Raw genomic sequence first — 8,565 nt, forward strand, 5'->3', positions numbered from 1 at the left:
CACCATATTGCCTTATGAGCTATCTCTTCACTTGGAGAGGCTAGCCTGGAAGAGAGTGTGTTCTACGTACAGTGTCAAAAGATAAGTAGAAAGGTATGTGTCTTTCTGAAGAGTCACATAGAGAGTCTGAGCTCAGGCCCATAAGATTTAAAAGCTCATTTAATTGTCCCACATAATTTTAAAAGAACTTTAAACAAAAATTTCTTTTTAAAAGCTTTTTAAAAAGTTATTACATAAAATTAGACATCTTTGCTCCTTTTCTTATTCCTAATTCCTTTTTTTGTCATACCTTGGGAAGAAAAGCTTTTCCTAGCAGTTCAGCCTGCATCTCTTGTTTAGCATAAAAATCTCTTCAGCCTTCATCTCAGCTGTCACATCAACTTGCCTTCATATTTCGTCTCTCTCTCTCAGCGTAAAAGAAAACCTTTAGTGGAGGCAAGAAAAGGAGAGAAAAAGACTAGTGGTAACCCCTCTCCTATGACATTTCTCCTTTTTACCTTTCCCTGAGTAAAACTAAATGCTCCATTTGCTAATTATTTGCTAGGTTATTTGCTAGTAATTATTTGCAAGGTTTATTCCAGTCATGTAAAGTTTTATATCCATTTTTGCCACTTTTTTTACAGGGCCCCTTTTATCTCCCCTTTTATTAGTGTTCTTTTCCTTTCCCTTCTTTGCTGCCCAGTGTTCTTCCCTTCTGCAGTCCTGTCAGGAGCTGGTAATCAGCTCCTCTACCCTCCCCAACTATCAGTGAAACAAAAATGGCTGGAAGCATATAGACCTGTGGTTCTCTACCCTGGTTGAATGATAGAATCATCTGGGAACTTTAAAAAATAGATTGTCTAGCTTCCTAGATGATAATTATAATTGTATTCTCTGGGTCTGTCTTCCTTGCCCCACTTTTTCCTTATCAAAATTTGTTCTCATATATCAATTACTTGGGAAAGGATCTAATAAATTCATCTATAAAAGGCATTGATAACTGATAGAAGCTTAATGTGCTTGTCATCAGTAGGATTTTTCACTTTGATTATTAAAAAAAATTACAAAAAAATGTGATAGCAGAAATTCAGACATGGGAAAGATATTTGGATTGGAAGTTTTCTAGTCCCCAATTCATGTTATATAGGTTAGTGTCTTCCATGTTTTTGATAAACACACATACACACACACACACACACACACACACACACAAACATCCATTACAAACCTTAACTAAAACCAAGGAAACTAAATTTAAAAATCAATGATTATAATCATTTTGCTACAGTGAGAATAACAATGACTTATTTGTAATATTTCACCAAGACACCTATATATAGCCAAATAATTACTGGAGTTACAGGTCAGGTTTGATATCCCTTTGGTTTCTTTTTTCACCTATATTTTTATTAAGAGGAAGAAAAACCCAGTTCATAAATTACACTTGTTGAGAATAGCAGCAAGTATTTGGTGACTCTGGCAGATAGTTTTAAATATTCATGTCCAGAAGAACATTAAATTAGAAATTTGGAATTATTTATCACTAAAGGCTACATTCAACACTCCATCAGACAGGAAAGTGACAATCATTTTGCACTTAGAAGCTGAAAGGGTGAATGTTTCAACTTGGAAGATAGCAGAAATAGATCTAATCTTTTCTTTGTTGCATTCAGCTCTAAAAGGCATTTTTTTCATGTTTCATTACAGCATGTGGATGTGGATATAAAATATGTCATGTCATTTCTTTTTCTTCAATGAGCAAGGAAAAGAATTCTTGGAGATTTAACCATTTGTACCACATTTAAGTCATATAAAGAAATCCTGATATCATAAAATAGTAACATTTAAGCACTGAAGTGACAAGCTCAGGATGTTCAAAATACAAAATATATTGCTGAGATATATTTCTTCATAAAGCATGAAGAAATGCTTTATGTTTTGTCCCTCAAAAAACTTGGGAGAATATCTTTCCCCTTGAATGGCCCTCATAAATCAGTGTAGAAAGATACTCTTGTACTTACTGCCCATATTTTCACTTAGCATCATGATAACATAAACACTCAATGGCAGATATGTTTTCATAATCCAAATCTGGACTCTTATCATCAACACTGAATCAAAATCAAGGCATATTATTTACCACTAATGTTTCTTTGAATACATCTAAGCATGAATTGTCATGTAGGTACAGCTTCTTTTATTCATGTGGCTGCAGGCCATAGCTGCTGCTTTATCAATATTGATTTTAGGCCATTTTTTTTCAGTTTTTATCACATATCTCAAAGTGATCTCTAAGTAAATGATTATTATATTATCTTGAAGGCTTATTTTTCAGTGATAAATGGAACAAAATTTTACTAGCTATTTTCTTGAATATACATATCAATATGCCAATAAATATCCCTTAGCATGCCCACATATTAAGAATTGTTCTTCCAGCCCTGCTAGCATGACTCAGTGGATTGAGTGACAGTTTGTGAACCAAAGGGTCACAGGTTCAGTTCCCAGTTAGGGCACATGCCTGAGTGGCAGGCCAGGTCCCCAGTAGGGGGTGCTCAAGAGACAACCACACACTGATGTTTCTCTCCCTCTCTTTCTCCCTCCTTTCCACCCTCCCTTCCCCTTTCTCTAAAAAACAAATAAATAAAATCTTTAAAAAATAATTGTTCTTTCATTGTGCAATCCAATAATATTATGCAAGATTTGATAGTGATAAATTGTGTCAAAAATTTATTCTAAATTTTTAATGAATATAGTAGTTGCCACAAACATTGTCATTAGTTGTATAAGTTTCTTAGAAATAGGGATGACACACAATGAGGAATCCTCCAGTCTGAAGTGGAAACAGGAGTCTGACCTAGCCTTGGAGTTCCAGCCAAAATACAGGTGTAGGTAGAAACGCTGTACTTCCTTGCACAACTAAAAGAAGGATAACAACCAATTTAAAAACAATAAACACCCAGAAGTGCCAGAAAATCAAACTAAATGAAACTCTGACAACCAAGGAGTTAAAGAAACATTCACCCAGACCAGTAGGAGAGATGGAGACAGGAGATAGGCAGCCTAGTGGAGAGGATGCTCAGCAAGGCAGCGGACCAAGCCAGCGAGGCAGAGCTGGCTAAATGAGAAACTAAAGACTCAAAGCTACCTGTAAACAACCGAGGGGGTTGCCATGGCAGGAGAAACTCCCAGTCTCAAAGGTGAGTTCATTGGAAAGTGGGGCTAGAGCAGAGAAAGAGGGAGGCATTGTTCTTTCTCTGACCCCTCCCCCACAGACAATGTCACCATGCAGCAAAGAGGGTTGCCCCAACATGGTGAATACCTAAAGCTCTGCCCCCTTACAATAGATGCACCAAGACAAAGAAATATGGCCCAAATAAAAGAACAAATCAAAACCCCAGAAAAAGAGCTAAACAATAAGGAGATAGACAACCTATCAGATGCAGAGTTCAAAACACTGGTAATCAGGATGCTCACATAACTGATTGAGCTTGGTCACAAAATGAAGAAAGAAATGGAGGCTACACAAAGTGAAATAAGGCAAAATATACAGGGAATCAACAGTGAAGGGAAGGAAACTGGGATTCAAATCAATGATTTGGAACAAAAGGAAGAAATAAACATCCAACTGGATCAGAATGAAGAAACAAGAATTCAATAAAAATGACGAGGGGCTTAGGAAGCTATGGGACAACTTTAAGTGCTCTAATATCTCAATCATAGGGATGCCAGAAGGAGAAGAGGAAGAACATGAAACTGAAAACTTATTTGAACAAATAATGAAGGAAAACTTCTCCAGTCTGGCAAAGGAAGTAGACTTCCAAGAAGTCCAGGAAGCCCAGAGAATCCCAAAGAAACTGGACCCAAGGAGGAACACACCAAGACACATCATCATTAAGTTACCCAAGATTAAAGGTAAAGAGAGAATCTTAAAAGCAGCAGGAGAAAAGGAGAGAGTTACCTACAGAGGAGTGCCCATAAGGCTATGAACTGATTTCTCAAAAGAAACCTTGCAGGCAAGAAAGAGCTGGAAAGAAGTATTCAAAGTCATGAAAGGTAAAAGACCTCCACCCAAGATTCCTCTATCCAGCAAAGCTATCATTTAGAATGTAAGGGCAAATAAAGCACTTCCCAGATAAAGTCAAGTTAAAGGAGTTCATCATCACTAAGACTTTATTATATGAAATGTTAAAGGAACTTATCTAAGAAGAAAAAGATGATAAAAAATATGAACAGTAAAATGACAACAAACTCACAACTATCAACAACTGAACCTAAAAAACAAAAATAAAAACTGAGCAAACAACTAGAACAGGAACTGAACAGCAGAAATGGACATCAAATGGAGAGTTATGAGTGGGGAGGGAGTAAGGGAGAATGGGGGAAAAGGTACAGGGAATAAGAAGCATAAATAGTAAGCATAAAATAGATGGGGAGAGGTTAAGCATGGTATAGGAAACAGAGAAACCAAAGAACTTATATGTACAACCCATGGACATGAACTAAGGCATAATGCTGGAGGTATAGGGTGGAGGGGGAATAAAGGGGAGAAAGAAACTGGGAAAACTGTAATAGTATAATGAATAAAATATACTTAAAAACAAACAAAATAGTGTTAGAAGCAGTGCATATACTCTAATCAGTGCAATTTTGTTAATACCATTGTAGTTTAGGCCTCTTATCTCTTAGTAATAATACTTATCAGTTTAGTATTGAAAACTGCTTTCTGCTTGTTCTGGAGACATTTGACAGGTTACCACAGAGATCTGTGTGCTTTCTATGAAAATATTATGAAAGCTATGGTGACACCACTGGGTAAATTTCCATAATGACTATGATCTGCACACAATTATGTTAGTATTCAGATATTCATTGTTTTAATTCCTCTTTACTAATTTCTGATGCTATGTTAGCAGAAATTGTTTTTATTGTAAAAAGCCACATATTAATACCATTAATCATGATAGGTAACATTGTAAATTAAAAGTTTTTTGCCTTGAACATCAACCATCATATTTTCAGATTTACTTGTTATAATGCATATGTCTTTACATTGTACAAGTATATTCATGCCAAAGTCAAGTTCATGACTTGTGGGGGTTTTTTAACTGCTTCTGGAGAGAGAGAGGAAGGAAGTGAGGGAGAAAGACAGAGAGAGAAACATCAATGTGATACAGAGACATCGATTGGTTGCCTCTTGCACATGTCCAGGTTAGGGACAGAACCTGCAGCCTGGGCATGTGCTCTGACTGGGAGTCAAACTGGTGACTTTTAGCGTTGCAGGACAATGTCTAACCATATCAGCCACACCAATTAGGACCACGATTTGTGTTTTTAATGTTACCTTGAGTTACTCTTGTTTTCCATCACTGCTTTTACACTTGAATGACCCACTTTTGAGGCATTAATACATTTTGGGAATTAAAAATAAAATTTAAAAATGGTAACCATTAAACTTGCAAAATTAAGAATATAACCAACGACAAGAGCAAATGATATGACATGAACAATATCTTGTTCACTAAATGTTATCCCAGATGAATCGATTGCTGCATTCTTTGTAGTATATATACAACAACACCTATTAACAGCACCATTAAGATTTCTGGGGGAGAAACATAATCAGGAATAACCCTACCATTATGTCTCACAAGCTCTGACATAGAATGTAAATACATTGTATTACCAGAAATAAAACCATTATACATGTGGGAAAACTGAATCTTAGAGAAGCAAAGTATCTTACCCAAAGTTTCGCAAGTGTGAATCAACCCAAGTTGCACAAGTTGGACAATTAGCTGCCTCACTGAGGTATCAAGATAAACATCATCTCCTTGGGCATTGATGATGAATGACTGAAAGAGATGAGGATATTTAGTTTGGAAAACATTGAAGACTGGCTGGGGAGCAAGAATGTCAGAGGAAGCTGTGTTCAATTGTGTGAAGGACATTCCTGAGAATAAGGTGCAGCCCTATCTGGTTGGTGGTCCTGAAGGCAGAACGTGGGTGTGTAAGAGAAAGTTACAGGGTATCAGGAATAACATTCTGTCAAGTGGAATCCTGAGCCTGCTGAGGCAGGGAGCTCCCAGGTCCCTCCCAGTTCAATTGGAAACTGGATGGGAGTGCTTGGGAAGAAGGCTGAAGAGGGGATCCTAAACCAGGTGCAGAGAATGGGAGCAGGTGACCTAAAGTATTTTCTAGTCTGGGTCTGATGAGGGTCTGGAGGTAGAAAGGCTGATGAAGTGGGACAGATGGAGTCTAGGCCCCTCTGCACCTGATACTCTGGTGCCTTGGGTAGGCTCTGTCTCCTGGCTGCCCAGCTGAAGCCCTGCCTGTTTCCTGGGTGACCAAGGGAGCCTGTGAGGTTCAGGGTGGGAGTCTAAGATCTCTGCCTTCCAAAGACACATGGGCTGTTTCTCCTGCAGCAGTCAAGGTCCCAAGTCCACATTTTGGCTCCTTCTCCTGCCCACCTCCCTAAAGTTACTCCCCTAGGAGCAAGAGAACAGACAGAATAGGCTCAGGCTCTCATGAGCTATGCTCTTGGTGCTATTGCCTCTGATTAGATTTGGAAAACACTATTCACAGTTAACAGGTAAGAGGGTAAATTTCCTTCAGGTTAAGAGTCTGGGTGCCAGACTTCCAGTCAAGATGGCATCAAAGGCAGACACAGCTCACCTCCTCTCACAACCACATCAAAATTACAACTAAAATGTTGAACAACCATCACTCAGAACCATCAGAAATCCAGTTGAATGGAAGTTTGACAACTATGGAATTAAAGAAACTGTGTCCATCTAAATTGGTAGGAGGGGTGCAGATGCAAAACAGACTAGTCCCACACTCAAGTATGGTGGATAAAAATTCAGGAGGGATATCTCAGGAGTGAGGAGTCCCAGCCCCACACCAGGTTTCCTCAGCCTGGGTTCCAGTGCCAGGAAGATAACTCCCCACAACTTCTGGCTGCAAAAATCATCAGGGATTGAGTCAGTAGAAGAAACTGCTGGAGCCGCAAGCAGTTCCTCTTAAAGAATCCACACATGAACTTACTCAGACTCACTCCTTCTGAGCTCCAGCACCAGGATAGTAGGTTGAAAGACACCAGTGGCATACAGGGAGGAACAGAAGTGTCTGGCATCAAGGTGAACAGAGGCCATCATCCCTTTTCTAAACCTTCCCCCAACAAAGCCAGTAGGCTGGTGCCATATCTGAGACTCCATCAACCTGGCTAACACTGTTTTCCCTGCCTGAACATCCCTAGAGACACCAACCCACCCAACTGGTAGACCCACCCAAGCTGCTTTTCCATATGAATGGCTGGTCTTGGTCCATGCCTCACAATTTCCTAAATGCTCTCAAACAAGCAACAGCCAGACTCAGTGAGCCCCCTGCCCCCATATCTCTTTTTAAGTAGCCGAAGGCCCAGCACTAGCAGCAGCCAGACTAGATTCACAGCTTGTTTTGCCTGGGAATCTCCAAGCCTAGTACAAGTAGCATCCATCTCAGATTGTTTTATAGCTCATGCAGGATGACCCTTGGAAAAACACATATCTATCAACAATTGAATCTAAAAATCAAAACTTAGCAAACAAGAAGAACAGAGATAGAATCATGGATACAGAGAGTGTTTTGATAGTTGCCAGATGGGAGGAGGGTGTGAGGGAATGATTGAAGGAGTGAGGGGATTAAGAAGTACAAACAGGTAGTTACAGAATAGTAATGGGGATGTAAAGTACAGTATAGGAAATGGAGTAGCCAAAGAACCTATCTGCATGACCCATGGACATGAACAATAGTGTGAGATTGCCTAAAGGAGTGGGGGATGCTGAATGGAAGGGGGCAAAGGGAAAAAATTTGGACAGCCCTAATAGCATAATTAATAAAATATAATTGAAAACAGAAAAAAAATCTGGGTGCCCCCATTCTGTTGCAAATGGGAAAGCTGAGGCTACAGAGAGTAAATGATCTGTTCAAGGTCATAGTAAATTAGTGAATTAGTATGTAATGAGTTAATGACAAATCCAAAATAAATGAATATTACTTTGTTCTTGGCCTAGGCCTCTATCTATCTATCTATCATCTGTCTATCTACCATCTATTCATCCATGTATATAGCCAAACCTGTGTTTGATTGAAAACTAGAGGAAGCATTTTGAATAATGATCATAATGTTATGTTGTTTCAGGATCATATATCTGAAACACACTATGCTCATTCTAGCCTCCAAACCTTTACTTAAGTTGTTCCCTTGCCTGGAGTATCATCTTGCCTTCATTTCCTGCCTTTTCCATTTTCTACCCTAACATATCTAACCATTATTCAAGGTCCAGAAGTTCAGTTCACTTTGGACTTCCTGGAGTCTCTGAGCCCACTTATGTGGCCTTTTAGTACATTTTGTAATGGAACACAAACCTTTGGTTTATCTTTCCAATAGATAGCATAGATTAAGTCTCAGTCTCTTGTGTTTACTATACACCCCTTCTACTGAGGCTGTGTCTCAATTAAGTGTTCAGAAAATCCAGAGTAAAATCCAGTTGATAAGCAGTGGATATAGTACAAACCAGTCAAGCAGCCAGCCACATAGTTGTA

This window comes from Phyllostomus discolor, chromosome X, assembly GCF_004126475.2.
Source record: "Phyllostomus discolor isolate MPI-MPIP mPhyDis1 chromosome X, mPhyDis1.pri.v3, whole genome shotgun sequence".
In the NCBI taxonomy this organism is placed as follows: domain Eukaryota; kingdom Metazoa; phylum Chordata; class Mammalia; order Chiroptera; family Phyllostomidae; genus Phyllostomus; species Phyllostomus discolor.